The sequence below is a fragment of the Equus przewalskii genome, chromosome X (genome assembly GCF_037783145.1).
Source record: "Equus przewalskii isolate Varuska chromosome X, EquPr2, whole genome shotgun sequence".
NCBI classification, from domain to species: domain Eukaryota; kingdom Metazoa; phylum Chordata; class Mammalia; order Perissodactyla; family Equidae; genus Equus; species Equus przewalskii.
This window is the reverse complement of record NC_091863.1, coordinates 104,930,636-104,957,673: the sequence shown is the minus strand read 5'-3', so window position 1 is coordinate 104,957,673 and position 27,038 is coordinate 104,930,636. Positions and strand designations below refer to the sequence as shown.

The window sequence follows — 27,038 nt, the reverse complement described above, 5'->3', positions numbered from 1 at the left end:
CACTCTCTTTATGGTCTTCCCCACCTAATCTTGTCTTCTTATAGCATTCCCCACTTCACTGAATGACACTTCCACCCATCCTATTCTCCAAATCAGAAACCTAGATATTATCCTAGATTCCTCCCTATGGAGTGACTCTTCATATCAAACTTATCACCAAACCCTGCCACTTTTACATACTAAATATGACTCAAATCCACCCACCTCTCTCCATCTCCACTGCCACAGATTTTACTCCAGGAGCCTGAAAATCATCTTGGTTCTTCTCTTTCATAACACCCCACACCAATTATAAGTAAGTTCCTTTAATTCTTTTTTCAATTATTTTTAAACCTTTAAAAGTGATTTATATCATATTTGAAGAAGAGTATATAAATCATATGTACAGTTTGAAGAATAATTACAAAGGGAACATCCATTAACCACCATACAGATAGACCCTACCAGTACTTTAGCAGTGCCCCTACCCTATTCTGCCCCATGATCACATTATTGTTTTCTCCCCAAAGGTAATCATTACCCAAATTTTGAATAATAAAGCCCTTCCTTTTCTTCATAGCTTTACTACCTAAGTAGGCATTCTTAAACAATATAGTTTAGTTCTGCTTATCTTTAAAGTTCAAAGAAATGGAATCATACTCATATATTCTTTGGTTACTTATTTATTTTACTCAACCAATATATTAGTGAGATTCGTTTATGTTGGCTTGTGTAAATTTAGTGTGCTCACTTCCATTGCTATATTGTATTCTATTTTATAAAGATACCACAATTGATTTGTTCATTCTACCATTTCTTTTGGTGAGGAAGATTTGCCCTGAGCCAACATCTGTTGCCAATCTTCCTCTATTTTGTATGTGGGTCACCACCACAGCATGGCTGCTGATGAGTGGTGTAGGTCCATGCCTGGGAACCAAACCTGGGCTGCTGAAGCAGAGCATGCCAAACTTAACCACTAGGCCACGGAGCCAGCCCCAGTTCATGCTACTCTTGATGGACATTTGCATTTTTCCTGTTTGGGGCTATTACAAACAATGCACCCATGAACATATAAGATACCCTAGGGTACACATCTAGTGTTTGAAATCCTGAGTCATGAGGTCTGAGCATCTTTTATCAGATAGTGATGATCTATTTCAAAGGTCTTTGTACCAATTTACACTCTTGTTGGCAATGTATGAGATTTGCCATTGCACCTCCTTACAAACATTTGGTATTTATTTTTACCATTTTTAGAATTTTTAACAATTTTTCTGAAGTATCATTTAAATAGCACATTTATTCATTGTAAGTGTACAAATTTTTGATTTTAGTAAATGCATAGTTATACAACTATCAGCATAATGCAGTTTTAGAACATTTTCATCACTTCAAAGATTTCCCTCATTGCCCTTTACAGTTAATCCTCGCTCCCACCTTAGCCTTAGACCAGCACTCTTTTGCTTTTTGTCTCTATAAACTTGCCTATTCTCCATATTTCAAAGAAATGGAGTCATACAATATGTAGTTTTCGTGTCTATCTTCTTTCACTTAGCATAATATTTTTGAGATTCATCCATGGTATAGCATGTATCAGCAGTTTGTTTTCTTTAATTACTTAATGGTACTCCATTGTATGAAAACATCAGTTTTTCTCTCCATCCTCTGGTTAATGGGCATTTGGATTATTTCCACTTTTTCAATGTTTGGGGCATTCATATAAATGTCTGTGTGGACAAACGTTTGAATTTCTCTTGGGTCACTACCTAGGCATGAGACTGCTGAGTAAATTTGTGTTTGACTTTTTAAGAAATTGCCAGAGGCTGTTCTATTTTACATTTCCACCAGCTCCGGTTTCTCCACATAGCATTTTCTCTCTTCTTCATTATAGCCATTCTAGTGGGTGTTGTAGTGGTATCTCACTAAGGTTTTAGTTTACATTCTCCTAATGATTAATGATGTTAAACATATTTTTATGTGCTTATTAGCCATTCATATATCTTCTTTGGAGAAATGTCTATTAAGAAACTTTTTTATTTTTTGCCAATTTTTTATTTGATTTCTCTTTTTATTACTGAGTTGTAAGAATTCTTTCAATTTTTTTTAACATAAACCCTTCATCAAATATATTATTTGCAAACATCTCCCAATCTGTGGCTTATATTTTCACTTGCTTAATGGTATCTTCTTTTTTTTTCAATTATTTTATTGAGGTCATAATGGTTTATGACATTGTGTAATCTCAGGTGTACATTATTGTTTATCAGTTGCTATATAGACTGCATCATGCTCACTACCAATTGTCTAATTTTTATCCATCACCATACATATGTGCCCCTTTACCCCTTTCACCCACCCCCAATCCCTTCCCCTCTGGTAACCACTAATCTGTTTTCTTTATCCGTGTGTTTGTTTATCTTCCAAATATGAGTGAAATCATGTGGTGTTTGTTTTTCTCTGTCTGGTTTATTTCACTTAACATCATACCCTCAAGGTCCATACATGTTGTTGCAAATGGTATGATTTTGTCTTTTTTATGACTGAGTAGTATTCCACTGTATATATATATACTACATCTTCTTTATCCATTCATCCATTGATGGGCACTTAGATTGCTTTCATGTCTTGGCTGTTGTGAATAATGCTGCAATGAACATAGGGGTGCATAAATCTCTTTCAATTGTTGATTCCAAGTTCTTTGGATAAATATCCAGCATCTTTTTAAATGAAACTTTTTATTCTGTGATAAATATAGGTTCACATGAAGCTGTAAGAAAAATACAGAGAGATCCCATGTATCCTTTACCCACTTTCCTCCAATGGTAACATCTTGCAAAACTATGCAATATTGCAACTGGGATATTGATATTGTTATCGTCAAGATGCTGAACAGTTCCATCCCCACATGGATCCCTCATATTGCCTTTTTATAACTACACCCAACTCCCTCCCAATCCTCCTTGCTCATCCTTAACTCCTGGAAAACGCTAATTTGTTCTCCATTTTTATACTTTTTCCTTTTAAGAACGTTACATAAGTTGAATCATATAGTATGTAGCCTTTCAGGATTGGCTTTTTTCTCTCTTTTTTTGTCAACTTTATTGAAGTATAATTAACAAATAAATTGTAATATATTTAAAGGGTACAATGTGATGATTTACATATATGTACATTGTGAAAGGATTCCCATTCTCGAGTTAACACATCCATCACATCACATACTTACTTTTTTTTGGTGAGAACACAAGTTCTACTTTCCTAGCAAATTTCGATTATACAATACAATATTATCAACTATAGTCACCATGTTACACATTAGATTCTCAGTTCTTATTCATCTTATAACTGAAAATTACTACCCTATTAGTAGCTTCTCCCTATTTCCCCCACCTCCACCCTACACCAATTATCAGTATCTTTCTGTAATTCTTTTTTTGCCACCTTTTTTATGGATTATGTTTTTGATGTTGTATCTAAGAACTCAAGGTCATGAGTTCTCAAGGTCATGAAGATTTCCTTCTATGTTTTCCTCTATAAGATTTACAGTTTTAGCTCTTACATTTAGTTTGCTTAACTGAGTGGATTTTTGTTTATGGATTTTGATGGGGTCCAAGTTCATTCCTTTTCTAAGTGGATATTCAATTACTCCAGCATCATTTGTTAAAAAGACTTTCCCATTGAATTGCCTTGACACTTTTGTGGAAAATCAGTTGACCATAAGTGTAAAGATTTATTTCTGGACCCTCAGTTCTGTTTTATTGATCTATACATGTATCCTTGTATCATCACCATACTGTCTTGTTAAATGTGGCTTTACAGTAAATTTTGAAGTTGAGTAATGTATGTCCTCAAACTTTGTCTGTCTTTTTCAAAATTGTTTTGGCTCTTCTAGGTCTTTGCATACCCATATAAATTTAGGATCCATTTATCAGTTTTTACAAAAAAAAAGTCCTGCTAGGATTTTGATAGGGATTGCAATGACTTATAGATCAATTTTGTGAGAATGGCCACCTTGACAATATTGAATATTTTAATCCATGAACATGAAATGTCTCTCCATTTATTTAGGTCTTCTTTAATTTCTCTCAACAATGTTTTGTAGTTGTTATTGTACAAAACTTACTCTTCTTTTGCTAAATGTATTCCTAAGTATTTTATTCCTTTTGATACTATTATGAATGGAATTCTTTTCTTAATTTCAATATCTGATGATTTATTGCTAGTATGTAGCAATACAATTGACGTTTGTACATTGATCTTATATCATGCAAGCTTGCTAAACTTGTTTATTAGTCCTAGTAAATGTTTTGTGGAGTACTTTGAATTTTTTACATCATGCAATCTGCAAATAACAGCGGTTTTAATTCTTCTATTCCAATCTTAATGCATTTTATTTCTTTGTTTTGTTTATTTCTTTTTATTTTTGCCTTATTGCATTAGTTAGATACTCCAGTACAATGCTGAAAGAAACGGTGAAAACAGACATCCTTGTCTTGTTCTTAAACTTATGGGAAAGCATTCAGTTTTCTCTGTTAAGTATGATGTTAACTATGGATTTTTTTTGTAGAAATTCTTTATTAGGTTGAGGAAATTCCTTTTTATATCTCATTTCTCGAATCATGAATGGATGTTAGCTTTTGTCAAATTCTTTTTCTGCTTCTCTTGAGATGATCATGTGTTTTTTCCTTTATTCTATTAATATAGTATATTACATTAATTGATTTTCAGATATTAAACCAATCTAGCATTACTAGACTAAATCTCATTCGTGTCATGGTGTATAATCCTTTTCATATGTTGCTGAATTTGGTTTGCTAATTGTATTAGTTATTTATTGCTGCATAACAAATTGCCACAAACTCAGCAGCTTAAAACAACACCCATTTATTAGCTCATAGTCTTGTAGCTCAGAAGTCTGGCATGTCATGACTGGATTCTCTGCTCAGGGTCTCACAAGGCTGAAATCAAGGCACCAGCTAGATTGAGTCTCTGGACTCAGACTGAGTCTCTGGAGGCTCTGGGGCATAATATGCTTTCAAGTTCATTCCTGTTGGGAAAATTGAGTTCCTTGTCATTGTAGGACTAGAAACTCGTTTCGTTTCTGGTTAACATCTGGGGACTGCTCTGAGCTCCTAGAGACTGATGATATCCTTGCCCTCTCCATTTTCAAGTAGCAATAGCATATAAAACCCTTGTCATGCTTCAAATTTCTGACTTTCTTGTCTGAGATCAGCCAGTGAAAATCTCTGCTTTTAAAGGGCTCATGTTATTAAGTCAGGTCCACTTGGATCATCTCCCTATCAGCCAACTGAATTAGGATCTTAATTACATCTGCAAAACCCCTTCACAGCATACTTAGATGAGTGTTTGATTAACTAATGTGTACACTAAGGTCATGTGTACGGGGGACTATGTTAGAATTCTGCCCATCACGCTAATATTTTGTTAAGGGTATTTGCGTCTATGTTCATGAGGTACATTTGTTTGTACTTTTCTTTCATTGGGATATCTTCATCTGACTTTGGTATTGGGTAATACTAGCCTCATAGAATAAGTTAGGAAATGATCATTTTTCCTTCTATTTCTGAAAGTTTTTGTGAATGATTGGTATTATTTCTTCTTTAAATATTTGATAGTGAAGCCATCTGGATGTAGACGTTTCTTTTTTGAAAAATTTAATTACTATTTCATTTTCTTTACATGTTATAGGTCACTTCAGATTTTCTATTTCTTCCAGAATCAGCTTCATTAATTTGTCTCTTTCCAGAAATTTGTACATTTCATGTAAGTTGTCCAATTTGTTGACACAAAGTTGTTTATAATACATTATGCACTGGATTTAACAGTGTCCCCCAAAAATTCACGTCCACCCAGAACCTCAGAATATGACCTCATTTGGAAATAGGTTTTTGCATATGTAATTAATATGAGGTCATACTGGATTAGAGTGGACTCTAAATCCAATAACTAGTGTCCTTATGAGAAGGCCGTGTGAAGACACAAAGTAGACACACAGTGGAGAAGGCCAGATGAAGACAAGATAGTAATTATGATGCCACAACCCATGGAATGCTAAGGATTGCCAGCAATCATTGGAGCTGGAAAATGAAAGGAAAGATCATCTCCTGGAGCTTTTGGAGGAAGTATGGCTCTGACAACACCTTGCTTTCAGACTTCTAGCCTCTAGAACTGTGAAAGAATAAATTTGTGTTGTTTTAAGCCACCCAATTTTGGTAATTTGTTACAGCAGCCCTAGGAAACTATTATACTTTCTTATAGTCCTTTTAATTTCTGTAGGGTCAGTAGTGGTATTTTCTTTCATTCCTGGCTTTGGTAATTTGTGTCTTTCCTCTTTTTTTTTTTTTTTGTTGGTCAGTCTTGTTAAAGGTTTATTCATTTTGTTGATCTTTTCAAAGATCAACTGTTGTCTTTATTGATTTTTCTCTATCATTTTTCTCCTTTCTTTTTCATCGATTTCTGTCTAATCATTATTATTTCCTTCTGGTTACCTTGGGTTTAGTTTGCTCCTCTTTTTTTTTTTTTTTTTTTTTTTTGATTCCTATGGTTGAAGTTTAGATTATTGATTTGATTCTATTTTCTGATATACTTTTTGATGTAGGCATTAAAGCTATAATTTTCCCACAAAGCACTGCCTTTAGCCACATCTCACAAATTTTGGTATTGTGTGTTTCACTTCCATTCAATTAAAAATATTTTTGAGTTTTCCTTGTGATTTCTCCTTTTCCCCATAGGTTATTTAGAAGTGTGCTGTTTAATTTCCAAATATTTGGGGATTTCCAAGGTTTCTTTCTTTTGTTGATTTCTAGTTTAATTATATTGTAATCAGAGAATATACTTTGTATATTTCAATTCTTTCCAATTTATTAAGACTGGTTTTATGGCCTAACATGTTCTATCTTGAAGAATATGCCATGTGTACTTGAAAAGAATATTTATTCTGCAAATGTTGAGTGGAGTATTCTATAAATATCAGTTAGGTTGAGTTGGTTGATAGTGTTCAAGTCTTCTATATCCTTGCTAATTTTCTATCTAGCTGTTCTATTAACTATTGAGAGTATTGAAATCTCCAACTACAATTGTGAAATTATCTATTTTTCCTGAGTCGCTGTGTTTATGTGAATATATATACATTTATAATTGCTATATCTTCCTTATATATTGACTCTTTTATTCTTTTGATCTGTCTTTTTCTCTAATATTTCTTGTCTTAAAATCTGGTTTGTCCGATATTAATATAGCCACTCCAGCTCTGTTATGGTTACTGTTCACATGGTATATCTTTTACCATTCTTTTACTTTTAACCCACTTGTGTCTTTGAACCTAAAGCATGTCTCTTGTAATCAACATATAGTTGGATTTTGTTTTTTATCCAGTCTGAATATCTCTACCTTTTGCTTATCGTATTTAGACTATTCACATTTAATTTAATTCTTCTTATAATTTAATTACATTTGCCATTCTCAATTCTTTTCTGTATGACTCTTGCCTTTGCTGTTCTCCGTTGATTGCTTTCTTTTGTGTTAAATACATATTTTCCGTTGGGCCATTTTAATTCCTCTGGTGGTTTTTTTTTACTACATTTTTTGTTGTTTTGTTAGTGAGTGCCCTAGGGACTACAATGTTTATCACAATCTACTAATTTATCACAATCTATTTCAAATTAATACTAAATTCTTGTAAACTAGAGAAACGTTGCTCCAATATAATTCCATTTAGTCCTCCCACTTTTGTGCTATTATTGTCATGCGTATTACATCTCTGTATATTTTAAGCCCAGCAATATAATAATTATTGCTTTATATGATCTTTTATATGGCCACTGATGTCTCTGGTTTTCCATATTCTTGTTTTTATTTTTAAGCCTGGCTTCCAAGAAGTTGCCTCTGTATCTTTGTAGCTTAGTGGTCAGAGTTTCTGCTCAAATACCTCAAGCCAGTATCATCTGTGGATCTATGCCTTGGTAGGAGATGGCATTCAAAGTTCAGGCTGTTTTCAGATCTGTCACTGGTTTTATTTTCTGGAAGGCCCTTTTGAATCTCCTGTAAGCATGCATACAGCCTCAGAGCTGGCCAATAGTGGGTGACTAGCTTGGAGTCTCTCAAGGTCTTTGTTGTGCATGTGAGCAGCCTCAGCTAGGAATGTGTTAGCCACAACCACAGCTACAACCTCAAGCTATGAGTTCTTTGTATATTTTGGATATTAACCCCTTATCTGACATATGGCTTGCAAACATCTTCTCCCAGTTGTTAGGTTGTCTTTTCATTTGTTGATGGTTTCCTTTGCTGTTCAGAAGATTCTTAGTTTGACATAGTTACCTTTGTTTATTTTTCTATTGTTTCCCTTGCCCGGGCAGACACGGTAGTTGAAAAGATGCTTCTAAGACTGATGTTGAAGAGTGTACTGCCTATGTTATCTTCTAGAAGTTTAATGGTTTCAGGTCTTACATTCAAGTCTTTAATCCATTTTGAGTTGATTTTTGTGTATAGTGTAAGATAATGGTCTACTTTCATTCTTTCGCATCTGGCTGTCCAGTTTTTCCACCACCATTTATTGAAGAGACTTTCCTTTCTCCGTTTTACGTTCTTGGCTCCCTTGCCGAAAATTAGTTGTCCAAAATATGTGGGTTTATTTCTGGGCTCTCAATTCTGTTTCTAGAGTTGATTTTTATATATGGTGTGCTATAGGGGTCCATTTTCATTTTTTTCCCTGTGGAGATCCAATTTTTTCATCATTATTACTTGAAAAATGCATACTTTCCATGCCACTTCAGGTTTTTTTTAGAGGAAGATTAGCCCTGAGCTAACATCTGCTGCCAATCTTCTTCTTTTTTTTGTTTGCTAAGGAAGAGTGGCCCTGAGATAACATCAGTGCCTACCCTCCTCTTCCTTATATGTTGGACTCCTGCCACAGCATGGCTTGATAAGTGGTGGACAGGTTCACGCCCAGGATGCAAACCAGTGATCCTCGGGCCGCTGAAGCAGAGTGCATGAAATTAACCACTACACCACCAGCCAGCCCACCACTTCAGTTTTATATGAAGTATCAACAGATGTATGTGTCTCTGGACTCTACTTTGTTCTATTGAGTTATTTGTTTCTCCCTATGAAAATACTACCTGTCTTCATTACTATAGTTTTGTAATAAATCTTGATTATGTTAAAACTATAGATTGACTTGGGAAAGAATTGACATCTTTCATATATTAAGATTACATCGATTTTTCTCCTTGAACTTGTCAAAATGGCAGAATTACATCAATTTACTTTCTTGTGTTAAGCCAACTTTGCAGTCCTAGGATGAACCCAGCTTAGTCATTCTATTTTTAAACACTGCTGGATTAAATTTGCTAATATTTTGCTTAAGATTTTTGCATCAATGTTTATGAATGAGATTGGCCTATAATTTTTTCGTAGTTTCCTTGTTGGGTTTTGTTATCGAGGTTAAGCTAGTTTCATAAAATAAGCTGTGACGTATCCACTCTATCCATTCTCTGGATATGTTTGTGCAAGTTTGGCGTTCATTCTTGAATATTTGGTAAAACTCACTGCTAAAGTCATCTGTTTTAAGAACATTAAAAATGTTTTTAATGCTTATAAGAAAAATCAGGCTTTCTGCTCCTTATTGAGTCAGTTTTAGTAAGATGTCTTTTTGCCTCCACTCTAGCTCTCCCAAAACCACCTTCTACACATCACGTGATGAAATTCTTGCTCCAAAAAGCAAAACAGATCGTATCACTCCTCTAATTAAAACCTTTTAATGGCTTTTGATTTCATTAAAAAAGAAAAACTACTTGTCTTCGCCTACAATATCTTGCATGAACTGGTCCCTGCCTAACTCTCCAGGCTTGTGTTCCATTCTTCCCCTTGCTCACTTCAGTCACGCTGGCCTTCCTTCCGGTCCACAACACAGAACCACGCTTGTTCCTACCTCAGGGCTTTGTGTTTGTTGTTTCTTCTCTGTAGAAGGCTCTTCTCTCAAAAAGTAACAATGCTGACTCCTTGTCATTCTTTATAGCTCTCTGCTTAAATATCAAATCCTCAGACAGACCTTTCCCGACCATCCCATCTAAAGTAGGCTCCTCTGTCATTATTTTCCTTCGTGGCACTTAATTATAATTTGCAGTCCTAATTGTCTTTTTAAAATTCATTTGGCCTCTATTTCTTGCTCCAGACTGTAAAGTCTTTGAGGTCTGGGATGTTATTTGGCTTATAAACTGTCATATTCCTAGTACCTAGCCCAGTGCCTAGTAGGCACTCAATAATTTTTTATGAATAATTAATGAGCCAAATCAGACTTCAGATATGGATGGAGGGCATAGATTGGTTATGGATGAGTCAGGACATAAGCAAATCCATCCCAAAGTGTTAGCAGTGTAGAGACAGGAAAGTTTAAGTGTTTCTGATATTCAACAACAGTGAACAAACCAGAATTGAATAGAGGCGTTGAATGCCAGACTAAGACACTTGGATTTTTATCCTAAAGGCAATTGAGAGTCATTGAAATTGTAGCAGGAAGAGATTGAACAAGGTGCTCAAGCTCTAATGGCTAATTACAGGCTGAACCAAAGTTAAAATCAAGGTCCTTGACTAGAATTCTTTACTTTTGGATTGCTTCTCTAAGTAATAACACTTGGGATAGAAATATAAAAGTACAGTCAGTAAGAAATTGGGCTGTGGACTCAGACTGTCTGTGTTCACATCTCAACTCCACCACCTCTTGACTATGTGAACTTGCACCCTGGTTTCTCCGTGGGGATAATAAGAGTACTTATGTCATCAGATTGTTTTGAGGATTAAATGAGATAATGTATGAGGACATACTATTTCATTAACTACCTATCTTCCTGTTTCTTTTTACTTAGCAGTATTTTCTAATTTTTCTACAATGGGTGTATTTTGTGTAAAAAAACTAAATGGTGGAAATTAAAAAATAGTATTCCTTCAACCGAGAAGGACAACCTCATCCCATTTTTTAGATCCTGACCTGCATCAACTTTTGTTGGGTTTTTTTGAGGAAGATTAGCCCTGAGCTAATATCTGCTGCCAATCCTACTCTTTTTGCTGAGGAACATTGGCCCTGAGCTAACATCTGTGCCCATCTTCCTCTACTTTATATGTGGGATGCCTGCCACACCATGGCTTGATAAGCGGTGCAGAGGTCCACACCTGGGATCTGAACCAGCAAACCCTGGGCTGCCGAAGCGGAGTGCACGAACTTAAGCACTACACCACCAGGCTGGTGCATCAACTTTTCAAGTGACTTATATGAATTCCTGGCAAGAAAATCTCCTCATTTTCTCTCCTGAACTCTTTCTGATACAATATTAGAGGGAAGAGCACCAGGTTGGATTTGGAGCTGCGTTTTCAAAGATTACAATTCATAAGGATCTAAGATACAGGAGAGAGAAAATTTTAAAGGGGAGGCTTCAGTCTTTTGATTCATAAATACAATTTCTGAATTTCAACTCATGCCCTTGTTAAAAGGAGTAAGAAGTACGCAAAGAGAGAGTTCTCCAGCTGAAGATTTAACTTCCAAACTGCTTGGAATTTCAGGAACCACTCATGTGAACAAGCTCAATTTCACACTCTGTTCTTCTCATCTTCAATATCCAAGAAAGTAAATTCAACAGGAAACAGTTCTTTCAGGCTAGTGCCACATCAATTTACTTTGTGTTACTCAAGTGTTGATGCAGCGGGGAGAAGGCAATTTTGCTCTATCCAAAACTGTGTTAGCATGAGTATTCCTCCTTGCTGGCCTGCAATGCCCCTACCAGCCTAACAGGTTTATAAAACATGTTAGCCCACTTCTTTTGGTTCCTTTTCTGTAGGATTGCTGGTTTCCAGAGTTAAGGGGCCTAGGTACTTTCTACAAGACAGCCTTTTTAACCCGGGACCCATGGATGGGTTTCAGCACTCTATGAACCCACTAAAATTGTATGCTCAGTTTTGTGCATATGTACTCTCATCAGATTTCCAAAGGATGACCCAAAAGCAAGCGCTGCTGTAAAATATGTGGCTTTATAGCTATCATTGGTATAGTTTATAAGTGCAAAGAATTGAAATATTACTGTATTTTTAAAACCATAATGAGTCGAGCCAACAACATGGATTAGACAGCTGCATAAACACATAAACAGTTTAAGTGGAGAGACTCTGAAAAGGCCATTTGCCTTAAATATAGCCACTCCATTGGTTTACCAAGGTGCTCCAAATTCTTTCCATCGGTATACCCTTTTGGGGGCCTCCTTTGATTAGGTTCAAAAGCTTCTGGAGACTTCCATTTCATTTAATGACAGGCTAGTTTATTGTGAAGAACCTTCCTGCTGAAAACAAGAAAAAGTGCTGGATAATATACAAAAAAAATTCCCTTAAAAATATTTATGTGATTAAAAGATAGTGTGAGAACTTCCAGGTCATATTTTTAGGGGAAAGCCCTATCCCAGAGACATAAGTTGAAGATCAGAACACCAAGGCCTCTTTAGCCCTGAGAGAATCTGCTGATACTGGACACTCTGAGCATCAGTTCTGCAGTTTCAAGGGGCAAAGGGCAGAGAAGTCAAGGCCCAGGGCCCACTTAAGGTAAGGAATCTTGAAGGAGACTAGGGCCCACATGAAGCTGACATTCTAAAGGGCTCAAAGTTAGGGTATGGAAGAACCATAATTAAAATAGCCCCCCTATATTAATCAGGGTTCGGTCAGGAAAACAGAAGTCACTTTACATATACCAAGTATGAAGAGTTTTAATACAAGGAAATAGAGACACATCTGTCGGAAGGGCCATGGGGACAAAGGTCAGGGAAGCTGCTGCCAGCATTCTCAGCCCGCAGCACCAAAGCAGGTAATTCTTAAGAGCTGGCCTGGAAACCACTGTGAATCTCAAGAATCTCTGGATAGCTCCCATCAACATAACTTGTATTTCTGACTCCTTTACAATGAAAATCTCACTTCCTAATAACATAGCATCCTTATTTGCTTTATCCTATGATATACATAAAATTGTTTCAAAATTGAATTGCTGTTAACAATAAGCCTAATGATGAAAGCTAAGATGTCTTTGTAGTTCTTCGTCCTTGGAATATATTTCACAGAGTACTATGTTCAAAAGTTACTTGAAAAAATTATTTACTTTGCATGTACAATTAGATTCTTTGAATATGTGGTAGAACTATGGTGGAGTCATCTAGTCTAGAAGTTTCTTTACAGAACAATTTCCCCACAATTAAAAGAAATTTTCAAACAGAAAAGTTAAAGAAATTGTACAATGCACAGTCGTATACCCTCTACCTAGATCCAACATTTTAAAAAATATTTTGCCATATTTGCTTTATGTAGATAGATGTAAATACATGCATTTTAATTTTTGCTGAGCCGTTTGAAAGTTGCAGGGATCATGAGAGTTCACCCCTAAATTTTTCGGCATGCATCTCCTAAGAATAGATATTCTCTTGCATAACCACAAAATTGTCATACCCAAGACGATTAACAGTAATTCCCTAGTAACATCTAACATCCAGTTCATATTAAAATTTCCCCAGTTGTCCCAAAAATTTTTATAGCTTTTGTAAAAACATGATACGATCAAAGTTTGTGAAATGCATTTGGTTTTTATGTCTCTTTAGTCTCTCTCTCTCTTTTCTTTTTTGCAAGGGAAGATTCGCCCTAAGCTGACATCTGTTGCCAATCTTCCTCCCCTTTTCCTCCTTCTCCCCTCCAAAGCCCCAGTACATAGTTGTGTGTAGTTTTAAGTTCTTCTGATTCTTCTATGTGAGCCACTACCACAGCATGGCTACTGACAGACAAGTGGTGTGGTTCCATGCCTGGAAACTGAGCCTGGGCCACCGAAGTGGAGTGCACTGAACTGTAATTGCTAGGCCATCAGGGCTGGCACTCTTTAGTCTCTTTTAATCAGGAACATTTCCTCTACCTTTTTCCTCATGACATTCACTTTTCGTGGAGTCCAGGCACATTTTCTCACAGAATGTCTCACGTTCTGGATTTATGTGATTGTTTCCTTCTGATGGCTTTAACTTGTTTCTCTAGTCCTGAATTCCTTATGAACGTGAAGTTAGATCCAGAGCTGTGCTGTCCACTATGTTAGCCATTAGCTATGTGTGACTATTGAGGGTTTTCAATGTTGTTAGACTAAAATGAAATGGACTATAAGTTTAAAACACACAATAGAACTTGAAGGCATTGCAAAAAAAGAATGTAAAATATCTCATTAATAATTTTATATTGATTTCATGCTGAAATAATACTTTGAATGTATTTGGTTAGGTAAAATATATTATCAACATTAATATCATCTATTTCCTTTCACTTTTAGTACGGCTACCAGAAATGTAAAATTACATGTGTGGCTTGCATTAGATTTCTTTGGACAACATTGGTAGGGGCTTGAACAGTTAAACATTTGGGGCAAGAAAACTTCACTAGTAGTATTGCGTACTTCATATTGCATCACATAAAGAGACTGCCTTAGTTCGTTCAGACTGCTGTAAAAAAATACCATACACTGGATGGCTCAAAAAACAAACATTTATTTCTCACACTCAGGAGGCTGGAAAGTCCAAGATCAGGCACTGACAGATTCAGTGTCTGGTGATGACCCACCTCCTTGTTCATAGATGGCTGTCTTCTTACTGTGTTCTCACATGGTAGAAGGGGAGAACTCTGGTCTTTTCAGTCCCTTGTAAGGGCACTAAATCCCATTCATAGGGCTCCACTGTCATGACTTAATTACCTTCCAAATGTGCCACCTGCAAATACCATCACAGTGGAGGTTAGGATTTCAACATATGAATTTTGGGAGCCAACACAAACATTCAGTCCATAACAGAGGCATAAAGATCAGGTCATCCCACTGTTAATTATTTGATTTTTAGGTTAAGGTGGTGACCTCCAGATATCTCTCCATCATTAAGGCACAGTTTTCCTTTTGTATTATTAGGTAAACTATGGAGCGATTCTTCGTCACTGAGCGAATATGCTTTTTCCCAGCAATCTTTCATCCAATGGTTTTCAAATACACTGATAATCTCCGCCTGACTCAATCAGCAACTATGACACTAAGTGTTATAAAATGATATTTCTAATTCTATCATTCTTTGACATTGAATGATGAAGAAGAGCTTTTCAGTTTTTCTGCTATTCTTTTAGATAGATAGATAGACAGACAGATAGATGATAGGTAGACAGAGAGATACATATATAGATATATATATATATATATCACAATGGACTCAAGAATTTTTAGAAAGTCAATGTGTTATAAACAATTCTTATCATTATTCTTTTGATACTCAGATTGTCCTAAATTTGACCAAAGGCTTCCCCTTCAAGCTGTCTCCTATGGTCTTTTGATATGACTTCATTACTCTTTGAGTACTTGGTTGCTTTCTGGCACAACAAGATGTCCCAGGCTCACTTTATACTTTCCCTCCTCCAGACTTGGTATCAGCTATTTCTATACAGAGCCTTTGCTTTCTTTTACTAGTGAACAATATTTAGAAACCAAGATCTGAGTGCTAGGTATGCTCATTGATACTTGGGTATCATTACTTCTGGGCCATTTTAGTGGCCAGAGACAGAAAATATGTTTTGTGAGTCATGAGTTCATATTCATACAAGTAAAATTACTGTGACAAACATCTTTAAGAAAAGCACATTTTTTTCAATAAATTTTATATTCTTAATACCTATATTTTTCTTACTTTCTTGGGGTTACACTTAATTATTTCTGGTTCTCAAATGAATCTATTCTCATTCTAGAAAATGTATATGAAAACGTGTAAAAAGAGCAAAAGAAGAAATCACACAAAATCCCAGCGACAACCCCTTTTGACATGCTAGAATATTTCTTTCCAGTCTCTATATATTTTCCTTGGCACTCTTAAGAGCATATTGTGTGTAACATTTTATCTTTATTTTTAATCTTGTAAGTAGTTTCAAAAGTCACTGAATAAATTTTCATAAACACATTTTTAAATGGCTATTGTGTTAGTTTTCTATTGCTGAATAGCAAATTACCACAAAATTACTAGTTTAAAACACAAATTTATTATCTCACACTTTCTATGGGTCAGGATTCGAGGCATGAGTTAGCCAGGTCATCTACTCAAGGTCTCACCAGGCTGAAATCAATTTTCAGCCGGGGCTGTGATCTCTTCTAAGGCTCAGGGCCCTCTTCTGAGCTCATTCAGGTTTGTGGCAGAATTCAGTACCTCGCAGTTGTTTTCTTGTTAGCCATCTGTCAAGGACTGTTCTTAGCTCTTAGAGGCCATTCCCAGGTCCTAGCACATGGGACTCTCATGACATGACAACTTACTTCTCCAAAACATACAAGAGAATCTCGATCCAGTCTGCTACAATATAATCACGGGAGTGACGATCTCATCACCTTTGTCACATAACGTAACCTAATCAAGGGAGCAATTATCTCATCACATTCATATGTCTTTCCCACACTTTATGGAAGGGGTTTATGCCAAGTGTGTGTATACTGGGGGCTGGAAACTTGGAGGCCATCTTAGAATTCTGCCAACCACAGCTATATAATATTTCATTCTATCATTGTACCATGAACTATTTAACAAAACTCCTATTGTATGCTATTTAGCTTGATTCCAAATTTTCAAAATTATAAGGAATATCGCACCGACTATTACTGAGAACATGTTCTTTATCAAAAGTTTTATATAGTTTACATATTTATTTATGTATCCAATTATAATTCTGAAGATGAGAATTTGTATTAACATCTCATCTTTATAATGAGGCTTTTGACAGGGGATTGCCCCTTTCATATCACACAACCCTTGAACTTTTAGCCACTGATTTATGAACGGAATGTACCAGCAACAGACATCATAAAATTTTTACTCAACTCTTCCAAGGGTCTCCAAAACAGCCACTGATAACTGCGATGCTTTTGTTATATGGGCAAATGGCAAATCTTTTGGCATTTTTCACTAAGATTTGGACATTAAGACACTTGATCCAATGCATATGTAAATTGATTCCTGGAAATTACTATTCTGCCGGAAATATCAAGAACATTTTGCCCATCCTTAAATATAGTGCAAGAAAAGAGCTCTGAATAAACTCTGTAAAATATGAACGGGAGGAAAACAAGCATCTTGTGTACGGTTTAAGGAGAAACACTAGTCAAAACTAGAGGGATTGAACTGAAATTTAATTTGGACATTTGGTGTTCATTGCTCCAAGAATTCACCCACATGCAGCATTTGAGAACTGGGTTCCTAGAATCAGAGATCTGAAATGACAGCATGGTGTCTCAGGTGGCTTTCCAAGCCTTCCCTCACCTCACCCCCTCCTATATAGAAAACACGGAAAGTGACGCATGAGAGGATATTCAGGAGGACCTGAGGACAAAGTCTCACCTGTAAGAGTGGGCTCTACTGATGTCCTGTACATCTTGCCCTCAGTTATACGCAAAGGCCTCTTCTAGCTCTAGACTGCAATGTTTCTATGATACTCTGATTTGGGATTCATACCTACTTCCCAAATAGTTTGAAATGAGCTTTAAAATTAAAACATGAAAGTAGAACAGAGGCCATTAAGGAAGTAGAGACACTTGTGCTTATCAGAAACCTAAGGAGACAAATATCAAGGTAACATTTTTCAGAATAGTGAAAAACTCTGAGACATTTGGAAACCATCATCAATATTCATCTAAACAAGCACTGGTGCCATTGTCTTTTTTCTTCTGCAGAAGAGGATTTTGAACCACTGGTCCCAGGACCACACTGCCTATGCTACAATATTCCTAGCACAATGGGTGCCCCGACACCATGATCTTTCCCATACCTGTTCTCCAGCCTCATGTCTCCCAGAATTCCCCTCTCACACGAGGCTCTGGACATACAGAAGCATTTGAACTTACCCACATATGCCATGCTACTTCAAACCTATATGCTTTTGCTCCTGTTGTCCCTTTGCCTGGAATAGCCTCGCCTCCACCCCGATCCACCTGTCTAGTAAACACCTAGTCATCTCTCATCCATGAAGCCTTCCCTGAATCTCTCTGGTAGAACTGACCATTTCCTCATCTACTGCCCTGCCATGCGTTGCACCACTTTAGAACACTTAGATATTTCCTGCTGCAACACTATGAGCCCCTGAAGGAGAAAGAACATGTCTTTTCATCTCGGTATCCCCAGTGCCTGGCACATAGTAAATGACTAAATTAATCAATTTTGAGGTTGGGTTGTAAAAGTAATTTCATAACTGTTTTTAGCATCATTTAAATTATTATATAATCCCACAGTGACTACTTTGAAGGCAAGAACATTAATTTGGGGGAACATAAATTCTGGCAAGTTGTTAAAAATCAGTCACATTAACTTTATCCTCACTTTTCATACTGTGTCCTCAAAGACACTAGTAGGTTTTAAATTAAGGGATGCTTTGCTTTTACTTTTTGGGGCTTATAAATCAAGATAGGCCAGGTCATGCTACAATAGTAAATGATTTCAAGATCTCAGTGAGTTAAAACAGCATGAGTTTCTTTCTTTCCTAAATAGTCCACTGCAGGTCTGGGTTACTGTCTAGGGCACTGGTCCTCCATTAGATGGTAACTCAGCATTGCGTTTCCATTAATGAGGGCTGCCCCGTTTGACAAGGCCAAAGAAGAGAGCATTGCCGAGCTGAGAACCAGCAATTAAATGCTTCCACTTTGAAGTGACACATGTCACTTCTGCTCATATTCCATTTACCAAAGCAAGTCATATGGCCACATCTAACTTCAAGAGAGGAGAAAAGTATAGTCCTACTCTGTGCCCTGAAGGAAAAGCACCCACAATATTAGTGAGCTGCACTCTCACCTACCACAGTGGGGCACTAGTTGACCCAATCTAAGCAAGGGACAATATTCCTTAAACTACATTTTGAATTATGAGCCCAGTTCATATGTGCTAACTCAATTTCACTCCTCCCAGTATCTCTGCATTTTCCTTCATCATCCCTTTATTGAGCACTCCTAGGTGCCAGACCCCATGCTAGGTGCTTTCCCACCTATCATCTCTCATTGGATTCTACAAATCCCTAAGAAATAGGAACTACCATTACCTCCATTTAACAATTATGGAGACTGAGGCTGAGAGAGATTAAGTGACTTCAATAAGGCCACAAGTTATTAAGTAGTTGAACCGAGAACAAAGAGTCAAGTCTGTAATAGTATAAAACCTGTGCTGTGTCCGTTGCACCACACGTATACTCCTGTCCAAAGCTGAGCTCTCTCACTCTGCTAGGTCCCCTTCCCCTCTCAGCTCCTCCAGGAACTCGCTCCGTTAATGATTTACCACCTTCCCTCGCTGATTTGCTTAAACCTCGGTCTCTCCTCTATCCCCTTCCTGTCAATCGTTCAAAATCACTTAGTATCTCTCATCCAAAATTTGCTTTCTTTAACCAAAGAGCTCCCCTTCCTCTCTCTGCCCTGTCTCTACCCAACCTCTGCAATCACCTGTGCTCTGTTCTCTCCTTCCTTAATTCTCGGCAGTCTGTCCTCAGTCCCCACTACGCTGTTGGCTGCAACTGCCCTGAAGCACCCTCAGTGACCAAATCCAATCTTTGGGCACTTCCATGTGACCCTGTCCACTGCAGTGACTTAGAAGCATTCAACACTCTCGGCCCACCCCTCGTAGAAACGCATTCCCTGCCTCTTCCCCCAGGGCATGGCACTCCTCTGCACATTTTCTCTGTCTCCACTGGTTCCTTTGCCTCCTTCTCTCTCTTCACGTAGATAATCTCTCAGGTTCTCTTCCCATTTTCATTCTCTCTTTCTCTTCCCTTCCCTTCTGCTATGGACTGAAGTGTGTCCCCTCAAAATTCACATGTTGAAGCCCTAACCCTCAATATGATGGTATTTGGAGATGGGGCTTTGGGGCGGTGATAAGGGTTAGATGAGGTCATAAGGGGGAGACACTCACCATGGGATTAGTACCCTTATAAGCTTCTCGTCTTTCTCTCCCCCATGTGAGGACACAGCAAGAAGGTGCTCTTCTACAAAGCAGGAAGAGAACCTTCACCAGGTAACCAAATCTGCCAGCACCTTGATCTTGAACTTCTACTTTCCAGAACTTTACAAAAAAATTCCTGTCATTTAAGTATCCCTGGTCTCTAGTATTTTGTTCTGGCAGCCCAAGCAGGCTAATACACTTTCACTTCCCTTTTCTTTGCATCTCCTCTGCTCTCTCTCTCTGTCCCCCTCATTATCCTCCTCAGTGACCACATCTACTCCTGGAGCTTCAACTATTACCGTTACGTTCACAGCTACGTGATCTACTCACAGGACAACGTTCAGGCGAGTTCCTCTACCTGAGACACAGTTTCCTCATTTATAAAATGAGAGGAAATATAGAGCTCTCCTCTACAGCACTACTGGGAGGACTAAATGAGCTACTGAATGCAGAGCAGTTTGCATAGCTTGTGGCACATAGTAAGCGCTCAAAATATTTGGAGCTTTTTGTGGATGACTGAGGAGATACAGCCAGTGCAGAAGGAGGCAGTTGAAGGTACAGTAGGGAAGTAGTTTTGAGGAAATGGTACAGACCTCAGACTCTGGCTCCAGTTAAATCTCAGTTAAATTCCAGTCCTACCACTTGCTAACCTTGAAACCATGGATGATTTTCTTAGCTTTTTGAGCTTCAGCTTCCTCATCTGTAAAAGCAAAATAATTAAGTGTAGATTCTTCAGGTGGGCATTTAAGTGCCCCACCTCATAATCTGGCCTCAGTGTACTTTCCTAGTTTTCTGACCCACCATTTTCCTATATATAGCATATGTTGTAGCTAAGCCAGACTACTCAGCGTTCCCTATGAACTGAATGCTGAAATTGGATTCTTACAAGGTGGCATGGTGAAGTAGAGTCAAACAAACCTGGATTAGAATCGGAGCTCTGCCACTTAGCAGCTGTGAAACCATGGGCAAATTATTTACCCTCTCTGAGACTCAGTTTCCTCACATGTAGAAAGAAGATAATAATGATAATAAAACCCATCTCAGCACCTCAACTTTAGTAGCAGAAACTACAAAGCCCATTATGATCCAGCCAGCTTAATGCTCCAGCTTTATCACTCATCTATCCATGCTCATATTTATTTTTTTCCTTATTCTCCCCAAAGCCCCCCAGTACATAGTTGTGTATTCTACTTGTAGGTCCTTCTGGTTGTGCTATGTGGGACGCTGCCTCAGCATGGCTTGGTGAGTGGTATGTAGGTCCACATCCAGGATCCGAACTGGCAAAACCATGGGCTGCCGAAGCGGAGTGTTTGAACTTAACCACTCAGACACAGGGCCGGCCCCTCCATGTTCATATTTAAGTTTCAACCTACTAAACTATTTTTTTCCCCAAAAGTCATATCCTTCCCCTCCTCTGGATATTCGTACAAACTACTCCTTCTGCCTGGAGTGTTCTCCCCTCTTCCTTTGTCTCTCTCTCTTACTATCTGTACACACACACACACCCCTTTTAGGTTTTGTTTCTCTGAAGAATCCTGACTAATACAGTGGGTTAGGCAGCCCCTCTCTTGTTTTCCAAATGGTAAAATGGTGGGTGCTTTCCAATCATCCTGTTGGTTCCTATGTTTCCAATATGTATGCACAGCTGTACATACCTTACATAGCATAAGCTAAGTCCTACTTATGCTTTAGATCTCAGCCTAAATGTCACTTTTCCAGGACGCATTCTCTGCCCCATCCTAGCCCATGTTAGGCACCCCTTCTTTGTACTCCCACATAACATTCATGCCCCTAAATTATATCTTCTGTTTTCTTCCCTGTGTTCCCAACTAGTTGTGAGATCTACGAGGGCAAGGGCCATAACTGCTCTAATGTCATCCCCACAGTGAGGGCATCTCTGGCCACCAATCTAAAGCCACTCTCTACATAATACCCTATTTCAGTTTCTTCAGAGTCTTAATCATTATCTGAAATTATCATATTTTCTTATTCATTTAATTTGTTTGTTCTTTGCCTTCCTCACCAGAGTATAAGCTCCATGAGAAAAGGGATCATGTCTGTCTTGTTCCCACAAATTTTCAGCTTCTAGAAGAGAATCTGAAACATGAGAGGGTTTGTCTGTTATTAGGTTTAGGATATGCGGGGGTAAAGGGAATATCATCCAGGTTTAAGAAAAGTTACATGCAGAGGTGTTTGATACAATTTATTTGGAGTTTAAGGACATAGTGAACAGGAAACCTGGACAGTTTGGAATGCTGGGCCAAGGCATTTTTTTACTTAACTGGTAAGCAGAGGGAGTCATGGAGAGACACAAGGTGTAAGGTATGTACAGCTGTGCATACATATTGGAAACATAGGAACCAACAGGATGATTAGAAAGCACCCACCATTTTACCATTTGGAAAACCAAAGAGGCACTGCCTAACCCACTGTCTTAGGATTCTTCAGAGAAACAAAAACAAAAAGGTGCGTGTGTGTGTGTGTGTGTGTGTGTACAGATAGAGACAAAGAGAGAGTGACAAAGAGAGAGAGAGATTATCAAGAATTGGCTTACATGATTGTGGAGGTTTGGTAAGTCCAAAATCTGCAGGGCAAGCCAGCAGGCTGGAGATCCAGGGAAGAGCTGATGTTGCAGCTCTAATCCAAAGGCACTCTGGAGGCAGAATTCCTTCTTGCTCAGGGGAAGACAATCTTTGTTCTCTTACAGCCTTCAACTGATCAGATGAGGCTCACCCACATTATGGAGGGTAATCTGCTTTACTCAAAGTCTACCAATTTAAATGTTAATCTCGTCTAAAAAACACCTTCATAGAAACATCCAGAATAATTTTTGACCAAATATCAGGGCACTGTGACCCAGCCACATTGATACAGAAACTTAACCATCAAAGCCACACAGAGCCAATGTATATACTGTGAACTCATTACAGGGACTGACTAACCTGGTCTTGTTCAGAAAACCACACAGCCTACTAGAAATCTAAAAGTTTCCTGGCAGATTCTAATTTATATTTTAAAAGTAGAAATACCATCCATGACTTCCTCAAACAAGCCCTTTTGTTAATTTTTCTGCTAGATATATTAATTAACCCTGCAATACTAGTGTCTCTACCAACCCCTGCCATTTCAGAAGCAATTTTACTTTCTATATGTCAGAGTCTTTTTTTAGTTTTCAGTATTAATTAGTTTGAGTGTGTGCGTGGTGGAACTGGGGAGAGTGGCAGGGTCCAGAGGCAAGGAAGTGAATGTGTTTGGGGAAGGATATATATGGGGCTACAACTGTATTTGTAATATATAATTATTCAAAAATTTGGTGGTGAGTACATTTATGTTTGCTATATTATTCTTTTTTTTACCTTTGGAATGTTTGAAATTTTTCATATTTTTTTAAAAATCTGAGGCTCGGTAAATATAGGTCATATTTTTAAAGTCACACAGAATTCAAACCCAAGACTGGGTGATGCCATAGCCCTTGCTATTTTCATTCTGCCTCACAGTACCCATTAATAACGCCCTCTATAAAATTATACCAATTTTCATTATCAGCTGTTTTAGTCATGGCTAGATAACCCCTGTTTCTCCTTCTTGACCTCAGTGCAGTCTTCACAGCACGTTGTTAGCCATCTAAGTTTCAGCAGCACTACAAACACGACCCTGGGAAAACACCATAAAGAGTATTAAAAGTGAAGATCCCCTTTTATGAAAATTTCCAAGCACCTGTCATGAGGTCTGATGTGGGTATTTCCCAGTGTAGGTTAGCACTACACGTGTATTAACAATTCTTAGTAACTGCGTCAGTGCCAGGAGGGGATGAGGGTAGTTATTGGTATGAATTTCTTGGCTTTGATGCTTGGCAAAAAAAATCCCCTGGATCCTGTCACTGTCCTGTGAGATTGCAGTGACAGTTGCATCACCAAGGCAACAATATAAAAGACCTTAAGTTAGCGTGGCCCGGATGTATTGGCTTGAAAGCAAGGTGAGAGAACAAAGGTATATCTAGAGAGTGCCACAAAAAAGGGGACCTATAAAAATCCTCAAAACTACAATTATGCCTAGAGGAACAGTGTTGGCCAGAACATCTTCAGTATGAAACCGCCAACCAAAACATATTCCTCAGAAATCCTCCAGGTCTCAGGATAAGAACAAGCAACAAAACAACAAAATGATTTTACAGATTCAATAGAAGGCATGGGCAGCAATCATAACACTGACACCATGGATATTTTCTTTGGCTCCCAGGTACAAATACAATGTAATCTAAAGCAGACAAGTCATAAGATACTTGCTAGATACCTGCTCTTTCAAGAAATTTCTCTCTCTGGCTTTAATAATATTTATACTTTGGGGATTATAAAAGTATCCAAGGTGGGTTTATCAGTTTTCTAGGGCTGCCATAACTAAGTATCACAAACTGAGTGGCATAAAACTGCAGAAATTTATTGTCTTACAGTTCTGGAGGCTAAAAGTCCAAAATCAAGGTGTCAGCAGGGCTATGCTTTCTCTGATGGCTCTGAAGGAGAATCCTCCCTTGCCTTAGCTTCTGGCACTGGATGGCAATTGTTGGCATTCCTTGGCTTGCAGATGCATCATTCCAGTCACACGGCCATCTTCTCCTCATGTGTTTTTGCATCATCTTCCCTCTGTGCGTGCGTGTCTCTGTGCCCAATTTCCCTTTTTAATAAAGACACCAGTCACACTGGATGAGGGCCCACCCTAATGGTCCCATTTTAATTTGATGACCTCTGCAAAGATCCTATTTCCAAATAAGGTCACATTCGGAAGTACTGAGGGTTAGGACATCAACAAATCATTTTTGAGAAACACAATTCAATCCAGAACAGTAGGGGAGCCAGAAACAATAGAAAAACAAAATGAAGGACTTCGAAATAAATAAAAAGAGTAGACTTGTCTGTAACTTAAGGCTTAATAAATAAAAAAGATCTTAAAAGGCAGTGTGATGTAGAGGGATATGCACTTGACTAGTGTCAGGGGCTTGGCCTCTAGCCTCGGATATGTCATGAATGCCCTGCCCGGGCCTGAACAAATAAGTTGACATCTCTGAGTGTTAATTTCCTTTAAAGTAAGTGGCTTGGACTTATGGTCTCTAAATGCCCTCCAAACTCTGATATACCATGATTTTCTCATTTTTAGAAAAAATAACTAAAAATCAAGTTCAATAAAGTACACAGTGGATGTCATAGGAATACGGTACTTGGTTTAGCATTCTCTCCAGTCTTGAATACCACCATCAGGGTTATGCAGGGTAAAGAGAGGCAAGGATGAGAAAAGAAAGAGGTGGAGAGCAGACAATGATTTCCAAAGATGACCTTTGTATCAACCATCACCTACACAGGGAGCGACACAGAGTATAATGTAATGGTTGCTAGAAGGGAGCCTGGGCCATACCGTGAGGAAAACAGAGCCTTCTAAGGAGTAGTGGGAAATGTGGTCTACTGCACTAATTAGGTCAGCTACGCTGGAACCATTGGACAGTTTGACCACCTTAATGCAGGATGGCCTGATTATGAGGAATCCTCAAATCCTTGGTTTGGCATCCAATGATATTTCTTCTTCCTCCCCATTCTGGATCCTATTTTCCATGAAATCAACTGGGAGAGGAGCAGTTACTTGTTGTGCAACTTCCTAGGCTCTATTATAAGCTATTTACACACATTATCTCATTTTTTAAAAACCCTGTGTGGTAGGTATTAAAACAATGACCAGCATTTATTGAGTGTTCACTCTGAGCCTGGCACTTTCATATGTATAATTTATTCCTCCAAACAATACTTCAAAGTACAAAATACTAGAAGCACAATGATTTCCATCTTGTAGACAAAGAACCTTAGGCTCAGAGAAGTGAGATAATTTGTCCAGGTTCACACAGCCAGTAAATGGCAGAACTGGACCATCTGACTTCTAAGCCTACACTCTTTATACTCTACCATGCTAAGTCCCCATTTACAGATGAGGAGAGATGGGGGGTGAGGGCGAAGGAGGGAATGAGAGAGAGAGAACCATAGACCTGATTATGTTAAGAGAGAGAAGAGACAATGAGAAGAAGGAAAAGAGATGCTAAATAGTGATAGAGAAAAATGAGTCACAGATCTCTTCTATCAATTCCATTCTAAGTGACCAGAAGGATTAGAGGGATTGTTGGAGGAAAGAGAGAGTACAAGAAGGAGGACTAGCCATGAGAGGCAGTCAATTAGCAACAGATGCACCAAATCAGATTGCGTGTGTGTGCGTGTGTGTGTGTGTGTGTGTGTGTGTGTGTTTGATAAGAAAATCAAGGCAAAATCAGCAGCAGATGCTGAAGTCATGCCCTTCTTTTGGGGGAAGGGAAGTTGAGACAGGACATGCAGCTATAAGGCAAAAGCAAAAACATCCCAAGGAGAGTGTTACTGTGAGTACTTATTATCCCATGGAGATGACCTTCGATCAAGATGCATAATCACCATATTGCATCCAATTACAAGTTGAAGATGAAACATGATTGCTGGTGTCATGTTTGTATCTAATCAGAAGTTGGGAGACAATTATGGTAATGATGCGGGGTGCCAGGGCGAGCTCATATCAGGAGGAGAGGGCAAACCTCGCTTAAGGACTCATCTCTACTCTGCAGGAGACAAGTAGAGGTGAACCAGGGCTCTAAAGTCATGCCAACTAAGGGATCTCAGACTGCAGAGTGATTTGCAGCACGGATTGGCCAGGAGGGTAAGGAGAGGATGGATCCCACTGACCCTTGGTTTCAAAATCTGACCTTTGGACCCTGGCATCTCAAGCACCTGTGGCGTTTCTGATTCCTGTGCCCCATTCCAATCCTCCTGAACCTGAACCTCTGAGGATGGAGGCCCAAGGGACTGAATTTTTCCAGGATATCCAGGTGCCAAATCTTCTGATGTGTCCATTACAAAAATGATGGATCAAAGAGAAATGATGCTGCATACCTCTGCTAATGCCAAGTACAGGCCACTGAGTTCCCTCACTTGGTATATTTAAAAAAATGTCTTCTTACCAATAGTAATAGTGACGTTATAAATTATAGGTGACAAAACA

General features: G+C 38.2%; 1 long non-coding RNA gene across 1 annotated transcript in view; it reads right to left on the bottom strand.

The window, feature by feature from the left end:
• Window positions 1-14,520: 14,520 nt before the first annotated feature.
• LOC139081101 (uncharacterized) overlaps window positions 14,521-27,038 on the bottom strand; it is a 92,943-nt gene continuing 80,425 nt past the window's right edge. Inside the window, exon 6 of the long non-coding RNA XR_011536077.1 lies at window positions 14,521-14,759. This is a non-coding gene — a long non-coding RNA (uncharacterized lncRNA). The remainder of the gene's footprint in view (window positions 14,760-27,038) is intronic.